Source organism: Lampetra planeri, chromosome 35 (genome assembly GCF_965212315.1).
Source record: "Lampetra planeri chromosome 35, kcLamPlan1.2.h2, whole genome shotgun sequence".
Classification (NCBI taxonomy): domain Eukaryota; kingdom Metazoa; phylum Chordata; class Hyperoartia; order Petromyzontiformes; family Petromyzontidae; genus Lampetra; species Lampetra planeri.
The window spans coordinates 5,837,272-5,851,818 of NC_136141.1; the positions used below are offsets into that span (position 1 = coordinate 5,837,272).

General features: G+C 44.4%; 1 protein-coding gene across 2 annotated transcripts in view; it reads left to right on the forward strand.

Moving 5' to 3' along the window:
• Positions 1 to 14,547, forward strand: part of LOC144730341 (centrosomal protein of 112 kDa-like) — a 198,927-nt gene that overhangs the window by 120,467 nt on the left and 63,913 nt on the right. The window lies entirely within an intron of this gene.

The window sequence follows — 14,547 nt, forward strand, 5'->3', positions numbered from 1 at the left end:
TCCAAGTGTACGAGTGACTTGTACGAATAGATCTGCACGTCCACACGTGGGTTTGCGAGTCGGCACGGCACGGCACGGTCGGTGTTTGCTCAACATCCAAGTGTACGAGTGACTTGTACGAATAGATCTGCACGTCCACACGTGGGTTTGCGAGTCGGCACGGCACGGCACGGTCGGTGTTTGCTCAACATCCAAGTGTACGAGTGACTTGTACGACGCCGTGCAGCGAGGATGAGGGAGCACTGCGGTGACATCAAGGGTTGCAGGTAGAGAGCAACATTGTGTACTTAGTTACGCGAGCCGGTTGCACGTCATGGAACTTCATGTGCACACACGAATGTACTCGCACATGAACAGACGTTCATTGTAAACACATTTGCATCCGAGCGTACTCTTGGCCAGCCATTCGTAACTACTGTGCATGAATAATAATGGCATTTGTTTATCCAGTGAAGCCGCAGCGAGTTTGAAGACTTTTTTTCTGGTAGGATCTTTACATTAGGATGTTTCGCCAGTTAAATTAATGAGAGGTTGGCATATGGCAGGGAACCAAAGAACCTGGAGACATCCACGCATTTGAGGCGGCAACGCTCAGAGTTTCACACAGATGGATTGAATCTAATTCCTGTACTGGGAGTTTCATGAATGTATATATGATGCACCAATCCCCGTTTCCAGTATGCTAGATTACAGGCATCTGCCATAACATACGAGCATACACCTGGTAGTTCGAATGAGCACTTATACAGGCAGTCCTCTACTTACGATGGAGATGCGTTACGACGACCCCATCGTAAGTTGAAAATATCGTAAGTCGGAGATGGCCTAGCCTACCCAGGAGTCTTAAAGAATGGTGATAATTTAGCAAAACAGAGCAATTTACAGTACCGTACTGTATAAACTATATACTGTATGTATTTATTAATTACAATACTGTATTGCACAGTAAAATGTTAAGTAAAAAAACAAGGTAAATTCTTAGCCTACCTATATGAACTGCAATTTAATAGAAAGTTTTTTCAGGAAACAATCCTATTTGCAATAAAAAACTTTTAACATGTATTGAACGTATTGTATCGTGGTAACCTTAAAATGAAATCCCTAAAGCTACGTATCATACATCCATTGGACGTATCGTAACGTATCATATTGTACTGTACTCACCAAGATTATGTCCATCGTCTGCATACTTGAACGATGTTAGGTTGTTGATGGCAATTTTGTCGTATCGCTATCGGCATCGTAAGATCGAAATATCCTAGGTCGGACCATCGTAACTCGGGGACTACCTGTATTCATTCAGAAATTCATATATAAATGCATGTAAAACTATAAATATGTAATTTTACATCTAATAGTGTGTTTAAGTTCAGTAAAACAACATTAGAGGCATTACTTTTAGGACGTGAAGTACATTGCGTTTTTCGGTGATGCGCCCATCATCTTCACTGCGGGATCAATTATTTGAGCATCCTCTACTATAATAATAATGCAATTTACAACAAGCGCAATATTTCACAGACAGAAAATTTACCGTGACTGATTTATGAAGCCGAGATCAGTGCCACTGGAAAGCCAGGCGAAAGAGACTGGGTTTTTAAGTGTCTCTTGAAAGTCGATGTGGATTGCACGCTGCTGTGATATCGTGCAGCAGCGGTACTGCGATGGCCGCGTTCCAGACAGTGGAGGCTGCCGCGGAGAAACGACGCACAGCAGCGACGGGCCCGGTCCTCGGTGTAGAGAGTAGGAGGTTGTGAGTCGCGCTGCTGTTACACTCTACCATGAGCTGTAGTACAGGGAGACAGGAGAGTGAAGAGAGATACAGCGACGACCACGGAGAAATGATGCCCAGTAGCGATGGTCCTCGGTGTAGAGAGTAGGAGGTTGTGAGTCGCGCTGCTGCTACTACAGAAAGTTCTAACGTGAGCTGGAGTGCTGGGTAACAGGAGAGAAAGCCCCTTGCGTTCAGAGGCATCGATGAAATGAACGCAGGTGAAGAGTGGGGAGTCTTCGACGTAGGAATTGCATATCACAATATTGCTGTCAATGAGACAGGTGATGGGAGACATGTAGGACACACACAACAGTGGGAAACTCAACTAAAACTAAACTTTTATCTTACCAGGTAAGGCCCACTAAGCTCCATAGCTCTTTTTTTCAGAAGCGACCTGGCCACAATTGATTGCTCGACGAAATTGCTTACCACGTGGAAATGTTTCGCAGCCAAACACTCGAATTGCAGGTTCATTCTAAATGTGGTGGGAAAAACTGGAGCGCCTGGAGAAAAATCCACGCGACCACGGGGAGAACATGCAAACTCCAAATATACAGGCATCGGAGTTGGCATCGAACCCACGACCTCTTTGATACCAGGCGAGGTAGTTAACATCTCGCCACGCTGCGCCGAGTGCAGGGGGACTCCACTGATGAAGAATACCCTCTTACCAAGAAACTCCTGTCTGAGGGCAGGACGTAATCCATTTCAGGGCTGTACCACTGACACCAAAGCCAGATACCAGGAGGCCAATGAAGAAGGGGTTTTTGTTCATGGTGCCGAAGGCTGCAGTGTTATAAAGGGTATGTGTGGGCCCTGTAGATCCCAGCGGTGCTGCTATTGTGTTGGGCATGTTACTGTGTGCAAAGAAAGGGACTTCCCCAGTATAAAGGTACACTGGTGATAATGCTGGTCTCATGGCCAATAGTATTTGCACTTTTGATTGTTAAACCAATGTGCAAACAACAGAAGCTCACCATGCGCTAATTTGAAAGAATTTGCAAAATGAGACTAATTATTAGAATATGGCGAGTGCACAAGTTAATATTTTTAAATAGTTTTGGACATGAAATGTGGTGTTTAAATGCAGTGTATCCCTCTGTAGTGGCGTTAAAAACACTGCAATCTCTTTTTCCGTATAATATGAAACACCAGAGCAGTTACAATTTTTGTACAATACAACTCTTCTAAAAGGCTTTAACTACAAGGATGGTTTCATGTGTTTTCTTTTAACTGGGGAAATAATAGATATTAAAGTGAATTGCTCAGAAGAGCGGTGAAACCAAATAACGTTGCTGTGTGATGCATTGCAGACACTTCTAGGGTGCACTTGCGTTAATTATGGTGTTACATGTGATAACGAATACTTCATTAGTTTCAATAAGAAAGCAAATTACACATCTAGGATATCTTATGCACATTTAACTTGGCAGTTGTTCATTGTCTCGATTCACATACTTGCTGAAACATTGTGTCTGATTTTCTTGACTGTTTACCATTTAAACACATCACTTAAAAGCTAAAGAGATACGTTGATTTGTGGGTGTGTAGGTAGGTAGGTGGTGGGTGGATGGATGGGAAGATAGTTTTTTCAGACAGATGGGTAATTAGGCAGGTATATTTGTAGGCAGACATGCAGGTCGGTTGGCAGATAGGTGGGTATCTTTGTTGATAAGGAGGTACAAATGTAGAAAATATGTATGGTGTGTTAGTAGCTATGTAAATAGTACCTGAGAAGATGCATCTTTAAATTTGTAAGAGGCATTTGAGGCATGTCTATTGCAAAGGTCACAGGGATATCTTCGAATATTAATAATTATTCCACTTGTTTACCCAGGAACGTCTCACCGAGCCTCATAACTTTTTCAGGAGGGTCATGCCAAGTTTTCGCAGTAGCGGTCGATTCGGCTGCTGTGTATAGTCCCAATTGAGTAATTTGCAGGTAATTTTTGAGCACTAGGAGGTTTTGGCCAATGCCATTTACAAATACGTATTTATTTTCTCTATAGGAGGATACCAGGGAAGCTGGAGAAACCAATGCAGAACAAGGAGAGATCTAATCTCCAAACACAGAAAGACGAAAAAAAATATGATTTCGTTATATTATCATCAGATAATTTTATTACGTGGCCTACGGCAAAAGGGAGAGAACACGCCCAAGACAATGTCCAGTGTACAGGTACGCAGTGGAATGTCACATTTAAGGAATGTGAGAGATGGCGATATCTTGGGAAAGCCTTCATCCAACAGCGGATTTATCATGGCTTATGATGATAATATTGCGTATATATGGCTATGTTATATTTTTGTAGCCAAGCAGATATATCCATTTTCAGTATTGTTGGTTGTAAATGTTAACCTTTTCATAATGAAATAGTTCGCTGTAGCGTCACCAGATACAATTCACAAATGTATGAAAAACATAGACTGATCTTCTCTTATTTGTATAGAGAGACATGTGGTATTAATTTACTGTATGCACGGTACTTACATTTACTGTCTCGTGAATCTACCCAGCCCAGTGGCACGATGGTTGGATCTCTTAAATAACAAAATTCACAGTGGTCGACTCAGCCAATCATCTTCCCTTGGTCAATAAAACGAAGTACCCCGGTTTTTGGTGCCAGAAAGATGTGTCACTACTTGAGCATATTGGCCCAAGACAGAGGAAAGTGGAAAGAAATTACGAAATGTGCAATGGACGCCTACGGGCTATCTGCCCATGGATTGTGATGATGATGATGACCCCTTTGTGGGATGTCACCTGTGGTCACTCTTTGGAAAGACAGACCCCTATCATGAGAATGTGTAATTTCCACCAATGGCACATAGTAGCGACCAGTGGACACGAGTGTCAACCAATTGCTCGCTTAATCAGGGAGGCACTTTGATTTGCTTTTGTTATATATATTTTTAAGTTATGGGGGTTATAAAAAAAAGTTTTAAAAATCCCTTTTTCATTTTAGAACTGCGGCAGGCTTATATTCCCATTTTAAAGTGGAAGAATGGAGTTTGTCCTACATCTTACCGCCGGCGGTAATCCCCCTGCGATGTGCCTGGCGTCCTTTGCCAACCTGTTGAGCCTGGTCAGGTGGGCTGTGCTTTACACATCATCCTGCAAAGTCTGTTTGAGCAGCGATAGCATAATCCCTAACCCACACACCTCGGAGTGAGCTTTATTTTGCTTATCCTTTCACCTGTGATGTTATGCCATTGTTCACAATTTTTCGAGTAATAATGTTTTGCTTATTTATCCAGGAAAGCCACACTGAGTTACAGGACGCTTTTTCATGGGGGGTCATGCTACATTTTTATTTTATTCCGAGATTTTTTCAGGCAATTAATGAGTGTTTATACAAGTGGGATTTAACCAGAGCACCCTTAGAAAACACATGCAGGCGAGGGGAGGGGCAACACTGATAGCGATTTGTCCCCTTGCTGTTCTGCTTTCTCCTGGCAAGCCTCGGTATAGGACCTCCTTGACGCCCACTGGAAGGGGGTTTCACAACATTTGTGTGATCCACCCACCTTCGCCTCCACCGTGCTGGATTACAGGCATACATAACCATCACCGCCCATCCCTGAACTGTGTGATGTTTCTTTATTTACTGAAGAAAAAGAAAAATAGTGATTATTTCAAATGATGACTGTAAGTTTTCTGCCCACAAGAAAAAAATGCTTTGCTACTGAAAAGAGAAAACTGTTTTCCCCAGTTAGTTTTCACGTGTAGGTTCAGCACATTATTTCGAGGTGCCAGAGAGAGAGAGAGTCTGTGTTCATCGTTTAAAAAGTTTCAAAGCATTTCAACGTGAAAAGATGGCGAGCTCGGAAGAAACGAAACAGACATATTTGGAAACACTTGCGATGACCTTTGGGTTTTTCAAAAAAAATACTTTTAGGTCAGGCGGCTCGCTGAGATCCTGGGTCTGAATCCAGGCAGCCACCCGTAAATAAACTAGGATCGCAGATGTAGCGAGTTGATGGCCTCAGCCCGTTCACCATTGTCGAGATTATTTTTATATTTTTTAAACAAATATTATGCAGACATTTCCCCCCCCCCCCCCACTTAAGTCAGCATACCATTTCTCTAAAGACTAATCTTTGTAAATGTGATTGACATTGAGTGAACATTCTTCACAGAACGTGAAGGAGCTCCATCTGACAATGACTTGGAGAGGACTTTTCAAGTAACAGAAGTAGTTTGTAGTGTCATCTCGCAGGGCCCTGCCACAGCAAGATGCGATGCAGCATTTGCTGAATAGTTCTAGAATGACATTTATTCATCTCCTGATGCATCTGCAAATGCACAAATTCGATATAGCATGATAATTTTAAAAAACATCTCAATAAAACCACAATTCTTAAGACAGACACGTCAGAATCAGAATATGTATTAATAACAATCACAAGCAATACAAAAACATGATGTGGCTTGGAGTGACAGAATTTCAGAGACCAATTCACAAAATATTATTGACCAAATTAATTAAAGATTAACGGCTAAAATGGGGAATCAGTCATGATAAAATTAAAACTGGATTCTAGATTTGAAGCTTTTGTGACTGCAAGGATTCATACTCTCATTTTGTACCTACGTGACTCTACCGCTAAAACTGGATCTTTAAGACTGATTGCACGGACACAGAAACACCACATTATGTCCAGCAGACAAAAGACATGTACTTGTGGTTTGAGAACCTGACACTATACGTCTGTGCTTAAACAAGCAATGGGGTCTAGATTTGAAGCTTTCGTGACTGCAAGGATTCATACTCTTAGGTTTTTTCGGTAAAGTCACGAGGTAAATTTTTTTAATAAAATAATAATAATAATAATAAATGAAAATAACTAAAATACATCACGACGTTTCGGAAACAACACAAGTCTCCGTCTTCAGGTGGGACCGTCACAGCCAAATTTCCCAGCGTTTAACAGTGCTGCTATTTTTTGGTTTTGGAAGCCAACATCGGCCGTAATTCTTGCGGAGGTGTATCACCTGTACCTTCCCTTCTAGCCCCGCCCACCTTCTCTTCTAGCCCCGCCCACCTTCCCTTCTAGCCCCGCCCACTTCCCCCCCCCTCCCACCCAGTCTCTGACTGCCACATTTAGATAAGCCCCTCCCCTTAACCAGTATATAAGATCTTGTCTCTTGGATTTCTCTTCACTTGATACAGTAAATTTGGCGGTGACGGTCCCATCTGAAGACGGAGACTTGTGTTGCCTCCGAAACGTCGTGATTTAATTTAGTTATTTTCATTGATTATTTTATTATTATTTTTTTACCTACGTAACTTTACCGAAAAAACCTAAGAGTAAGCAAAGGGGTGGCACTCATCAAAAGGGGGGGGGCACTCTATTGAGAGGCAGTGGTGGACATTCCACTTCACAGTGGTGGCGGCTAATATACGATGGCCCCTTCCAAACTTCCACGAAGTTCTCCTTATTTTGTTTAACACGTAGGCTTTCGCGACCAATATTATCCATAATACAGGTTTTTTTTTAGTTAGATCATCACTTCAATATAAATGTGTCGTTAAACCTGCCATCACCCGACACAGCCAATTTGTAAGGTTTGTCACGTAAAAAAAACCATGGCAATTCGTTACTAGTACAGCACACCGGTGTACTATTCTTATTGTATTTACCCAGGGGAGATGATAGGTGGAGTCTGATCAACCAGGATTTTAACTTTCCAGCCTTGTGGTTGTGTACTTTAACCACAGTACCACCATACTGGAATACCACCTTTATCAATCATAGCACGTATATAGCTTTGGTTTGCAAAGGTAAGCTCAGTTCAACACGTAGGCTTTCACGACCAATCTCATCCATAATAGTTTTTTTGGGTTAGATCGCGTAAATATATAAATATGTCGTTAAAACCCGCCACCACCCGACACAGCCAACTAGTAAGGGCTGTCACGTAAACAGAACGTGGCCAATTCGTCACTAGTACAGCACTAATGTAGTGTATAGTGTAGTGTATAGTAGTGCAGTGTATAGTGTAGTGTATAGTAGTGCAGTGTACAGTGTAGTGTATAGTGTAGTGTATAGTGTAGTATACAAGTACAGCACACCGGTGTGTTGGAGAGCCAAGCCACAACATTTACAAACTGAGTACGACGTTTCGCCAGTAATTACAACCAGCTTCATCAGGCGACCGCCAGATTTGTGGAGAAGTCTACCTGCTTCATTCCTTATACAGAGGCGTAGATGTGGTGACCACATTTCTGTGCTCTTGCGCAAAGTGGGGGGGGGATTAATGAGTCAACATACATTATGCATGCGCATTATGCGAGCCCTTTGATCTTGTCCTTCCTATGTGTATTAAAATAACCGTACCAAAGGTAATCCCTATTGAAGTGTGGTGCCCTTTCTAGGCATGCATTTAAACAATGTAGTAGCTAGTTTTGAACTACGACTGGCCAAGACTAATTAGCGGATCTATCGAAATTGAAAGAAATAAAAATAGCTACCACCTTAGTGCTGCGTGGAAGCGAATCATCAAATAATACATTGTTTAAATGCATGCCTATCAAGGGCACCATACTTCAATGCGCATGCATAATGTACGTAGACTCATTTTGAGCGCACAAGTGTTGCCATCACATCTACGTCTCTATAAGGAACGAAACAGGTGGACTTCTCCACAAATCTAGCTGTTGCCTGATGAAGCTAGTTGTAATTACTGGCGAAACGTCATACTCAGATTGTAAATGTTGTGGCTTGGCTCTCCAACACACCGGTGTGGTGCTGTACTAGTATAATACACTATAAACTACACTATACACTACACTGGTGTGCTGTACTAGTGTAGGGGTGTTAGAGAGAGAGCCGTTATGCATGGCAGCTTATGGGAAACAAACACAGTGGGCGGGGCTACGTGAGTGCACGGGGGGGGTGCTCTCAACGACGTCCGCACGAGGCAGCCCGGGGCCCCACCCCTCAGCGGCGGTGGAGTATAAAGGGGGATGTGTCAGAGGGCTCGGGGCAGAATGTTAAAGCTAAACCAGTGAAGACCGAAGATCGTCTAGCTAGAGCCCTGGACTCCCCTGGGACGCCGCCCTTGTCAGGGCCGCGCAGGACCGAGCCAGCGGCGTGGTCCCGAGAACCAGAGCTAGTGCTCTGGGACTCCGGGTACCGTAGCCCGACTTACCAGTGTCGGGCCAGACAGCCTCCCCTAGCCCGTTAGTGGAGGACTAGGAGGTAGGTCAGAGATAGCTAGCAGTGTATTCCCAGCTAGCCGGGTGAGGGGGCCGATACCCCCTCTAGTATTGTATGTCCACAGTTGTGACTACTTGTACGGAATAAATACGTGTGCCTCACCAACGGTGTCCAAGAGTCATCAACGGTACTTCACTAGTTACGAATTGGCCACGTTCTGTTTAAGTTACAACCCTTACTAGTTGGCTGTGTCGGGTGGCGGCGGTTTTTAACAACACATTTATATATTAACGCGATCTAACACAAAAAATACCTCTTATGAAAGTTAAGCTCATTTGCAAACTAATAGGTTTCCGGGTCTGTGCTTGTGAGACCATTGTCTCGTTGTTGTATTTATCTCAATAAAGTGCACGCACTCTTAACCATCCCAGCGCACAAACATGCTGACGTTCCAAGCACCGCCTACACAACTCCGTGAAGTCATTCATTTTGACGATTTCCACTCTTCTATTTTGCCGTTGAATGTGGCCTCAGCAATGTGATCACAGGTGGCTGGTCCTATTTGGCAGACTTTGCCACACCACACTTAGTGAATGTAACATTTTCACCGCTGGCTAAAGGCTGACAACAAAAAATGTATTGCCTCCCCCATTACTAATTTGCGCAAGGAGACGCTTGGACTTTATTGAAACGTTTTGTGGCTTTAACTTTGTTTTGCTTTACTTTGAAGAGGCGTACATTTTTTGTCTTGGTCCATGGAGATCAGTTCTTGCTCTAATATGTGGATTTCCAGCCCCTGTAGGGACCACTTTGAAAATGTATCCACTTCGGTCAATTTTGACCAGGCCAGAGATTGTGTCAATCTGTAATGGGATTTTTTTTTCCGGGTCGCTGCAGTTAATGCTTGTAATCCCTGAGAAGGGTGATTGGGGATCGTGGATTGGCATCTGGGACCAAAGTGAATTCGCTCGAGATGTAAATTCATACCAGATAATCTTGTGCGCCTGGAACTTTTTTCAAACCTTGAAACTGTTCCCTTAGCCTTTTCCATGAATCCTTGGGATCCCGAAAGGATTTAAGGAAAACACAATGACAAATGACACTCCACATGTTTAAAGAAACCACCGTGAAAATAGTTTCATTCATTTAATCAATTTATATTTCACGGCGAAAAAACACACACGGAAAACAATAGATGTGACGTGCACAACTGCAATTAGATTTTAAAGAAGCACACCAGACTTTCTACTCGATACAATATTGGTTAAGCCTTGCAGATCTCCTTTACAGAGGCGGCAAAGTTTAGTGCTGACCGTAAATTGTACACGTGTTTTTCAGGTGCTCATGCAGCAATCTTGCTTGAGCTTTTTGGCACACACTGCCTGGGCTTGATGGTCAAAAAGTTAAATGCCAAAAAAACATACTTATCTCATTCGAGTGTCGTTTAAATGAGCTAGTCCTTGGAGGAGAGTTGGGGGATGGAAAAATATAACCCTGCAGCCCAAACTTGGCACAACTTTTGTTTTGGGGCGGGGGGGGGACCTTACTTTAAAGATGTTGTCGCAATGCCTGCGATGTGATTTTTCTTTTTTGCCGTGAGTGGAGATAGCGGAGGTTTAAAGAAGTGATGTGAGAAATCGTGACTCACTCGCGCTGCTGTACGGAGGCGGCCGCCACAGATGTTTTGAGCCTGGCGCAGCCCTGAACGTCTCATGGCCACGGCCCCCTTGGCGAGCCCTCGTGGTCTGCCTCTCGTTTTTGGAATTCTTCTCTTTTTTTTCTCTCTTCATCAAAAGGAAATCAAACTTTTTGAAGTCGCTTGGTTGCTGACGGCCCATGTGTGCAAACGTCGTCTCTGCAGATAGTTCCAAACGCATGTTGGAAACCCGCTCGCTCGCGGATTCGCCCCCCTGCATTTGATGCAGAGTAACAAGAGACAAAGATCATTGGTGAATTTAATTTTAAAAATATTTTTTCAAATTTGTTGCCAGAATGTTGTGGAAATCTTCATGCTTTTACCTGCCCACAGTGGCACACTCTTGTGATTACTGTCACAGGCTCTTTGATGTTTGCTTGTCATTAGAAGGTGAGCTTTTCTTAAAACACTGCAACACCATTACCGGGCGGAGGCTGTGAGAAGTGACCCGTTAACCCCCCCCGTGCAAGCTGACCTTCCGTGGCTCATCGGTGAGAGCATTGACTGCCACCGGGCTATCCCGTTCACCCATCGTCTCATCGATCGCTGCATTCCGGCCGTACTCGCAATGGGCTTCGTTACCACCGACGTAAACAAAAAAAAGTACTATTTTTTAAGCGGTACGTTACGACAATTTTTTTGTCCGATTGAACAAACTTGCGGCAGAGGATAATTTGGCGTTTGCTTTACGGCAGAGTTTGAAGAACCCAGGAAGAAGGGAGACGCGTGTTATTTCCCGGCGTTCCTACCCCACGCACTCACGAGTAGGAGCCACGCGACAGCATCGACGGCATCTACAGCGGCAGCAGCAGATGTGCATTAGCTTGCGGCAGACCATCCCGGAGAAACGAGGGAGGAACAAAAAGGAATCTGCCGAGGTCTCCCTCCATCCGCTGCCGACCCAGGGTGACCCGCAGTTGTTTGAAGCGGGCACGTGTCTGAGCTGGAATCTGAAAGCTGAGCCGGCCTGGACGGGGTCTGCGGCGTTTCAGCGGCGATCCGATACGGCGAGCCTGCCTCGACATCACAGAGCCGCGCTGCAGCTGTGTGTCTGTCTGTGTCTCTGCCGATCACTTTGTCCTTGGGAAATGCGCCTGTGTTTTATGTCAGCGCCGTTTTATGTCCCACAAAGGAAGTAAGTACATCAATAAATAAATAGGTTCAAAAAAGTAAATGCAGGAGCCCAACAATGGTGTTTGTAAAATGGGGACGACAACAGCGCGTTCTGAGCAGTGGTTTTCAGGCCAAAGGGCGGTGCTTCAGTGTTGGGTCACTTGACAGACAGGCAGGGAATTGTATCTCATTTATATATTTATTATTTAAAAGACTGTAGGTCAAGAGGATAGGAATGTTGTTGCTTCTAAACGAGCACAGTGTATGCGACACTACAATCATGCTCGCAATTGCTATCCACCATTTCTAAATGCAAAGAGGTTAAGTTAGTGCAAGTACAATATAATCCTCTTTCATGTGCACGTCTTTGATCAGCCCTGCCAGTTACAGAGACGCTCTAAACGCCCTTCGCATCCTCATTATGTCTAGTGCATATGTACACACGCACGTGTGCGCGCACACACACACATTTAATAGTAACCACCTATCTGGGCCATTCTCTCGGACATGTGGGCCTCATTTGAGGTTCCCTTTAGGTGGTTTAGATACTGCGCATGCTGCATTCTCATCTCATGAGTATGGATCCCATAGCAGCTGCTCTAGCGCTCACGACACAAACTTGCCCAGATGGATTTGGAACTCGTGCTTGTGTGGTCGTTAGAGTGCTCGACTTGCAATCGTTTGTGTTGTGAGTTCAAATCCTGGTCAGGGTTTGATTGAGCTCAGGATTCTTCCAACGTGGAATTTCCACCACTCACTGAGGGCCATCAAACAGACATGATCTCCATCCCACGTTTATTCAATAAGGGTGTGGAGGCTTTGGCTCTGATTTGATTTGATGGGGTGTATACGGTGAGTGGGATGCTGCCACGGTGTAATGGGTTAGCAGCCTACGCTGGATTTGCAAATCCAGACATTGTGCGTTCGTTCGCTCTCCTGGTCTCGCAGTTGAAACAAAGGTGCAAGTATCCTAAATCTCCTCCTGCTTTTGTACGTTGAGCTTCTTTTGCACCATTGGGTGGACGTTGTTAGGTGAAAGGACCTCCACAAGCACTAGAGAGTCCCTCTCGTCGGTATTTGGCCAATTCTTCCACACTGGTCAGACATCTTTGAAGAGGAGGGAATACCCACACTTTATCCCACCATACGCGATCTGCCGATGGACTAATTGTGGTTGTGCCCATTTTTACTGCTGGGTGGACATTGGACAGGGGTGGGCGGGGGATTTAAGACACTTTCCCATTGTAAATTTACATTTGAATTCTGTAATAAAAAGTTCACGTGAATAACAGTAAAAGTTTTTAAATGTTTTTTTTAATTCTTTTATGGCCAAAACCCACAATACTTTAATGTGAAAAAAGTGTTTTTTCTCTCCTCTGGCCAGCAAGTGCCACTCTGATTACGGTTTTCTGTGCAGTTAATGCTTGGCAGGAGAATAGAGCTCTCCGCGGTGTTTGGCAAGCATCAGGCGCGTTTGGATTTGATATCACAAGGCTGCTTGCTCCTCCAATTTTCCTTGATCCTTCACTGTGGCATGCCCTGTTTTGAAGCGTGCAAGTTTTCAAGTTCTTATTATTATTATTTCTTTGCCCTTTTTCTGGAGTTTGTAGTAAAAAAAATCCAGTTAATGAATGTTTTGCAAGTCTTTGAAAAGTTTTATTTGAAAATAAAACATGTTGCTCCTATCAGTCGCCAATAAATGTTGGCTATTGGATGGTTTCACATACGGAACACTGAACAATCAACTCTTTTACTACGATTAATCAATTAGAGCCTTCAGCAGAATAAAAAAAGTCCAAATGCGCCCAAATTCGCCCTAGCCATCCTGGTTCGATGATCGATATTTCACATTCCTTGTAAAGGGGACGAGTCTGTATCGGACAGCCACTCTTCACTTTCGAGAAAGTAACTTTTTTTAATGACACCAAACAATTCACGGGCTACGAGAGTAAATTGCATCTGAATGCTTTTGATTCTGAATGTTTCTGTTTCAACTCTAAATCAATTATGAAGTTATCTGTCCACTTAAATGAATCTTGGAATGCAAGGATCGCAGAGCATACGCAGGCCAGAGGTCGCAAACGGGTTTTGATTCCTTACCCGTTCCCGGCCGCACCAGGGTCGCAAACGGGTACCTGTACCCGGCCGTACCCGTACCCTACCCGTACCCGGGTACGGGTATCGTGTACCTGATTGTGACCTCTGGGATGAAGCCATGTTGCAGGCGCGGGTGGGTTGATTCTATGAACTTGAATTGTGAGAAGAGACAAGACGTTGGGAAATGAGTGACACACAGTTACTCACCAGTGACTCACGGCCTACCCGTACCCGGCCGCACCGGGGTCACAAACGGGTACCCGTACCCGGCCGGGTACCCGGCCGGGTACGGGTAGCCGGGTATCGGGTAGGGTACGGGTATCGGGTACCCGGTTGCGACCTCTGACGCAGGCTAAAGTCATTTGAACTTCGAAGAAAAGTAATTGTCCTTGGGCAGGACACTTCGCTCGAAGAGAATGAGGGGCAGTGGTTGAGACCAGGAACGCGACGGAGAGTGCGTCTACCGCGGACATGGAGTGATGACATCAGCTCTTGTGCCAGTGCCAGCTAGATGATTAAATTACAGTGCACCGGCTTAGGTAAGCCTTCATCCAGCAGCGGATGAATCATAGCTGATGATGATTTATGAACTTGATTGAATTACATCCCTGTACGCAATACCCATTTCAAGTAGGAATTGTATACAGCTTTGTTTTGCACATTTCCTGAGCCCAGGCCGAGCAGCCCAAAATCGCCACGCAGC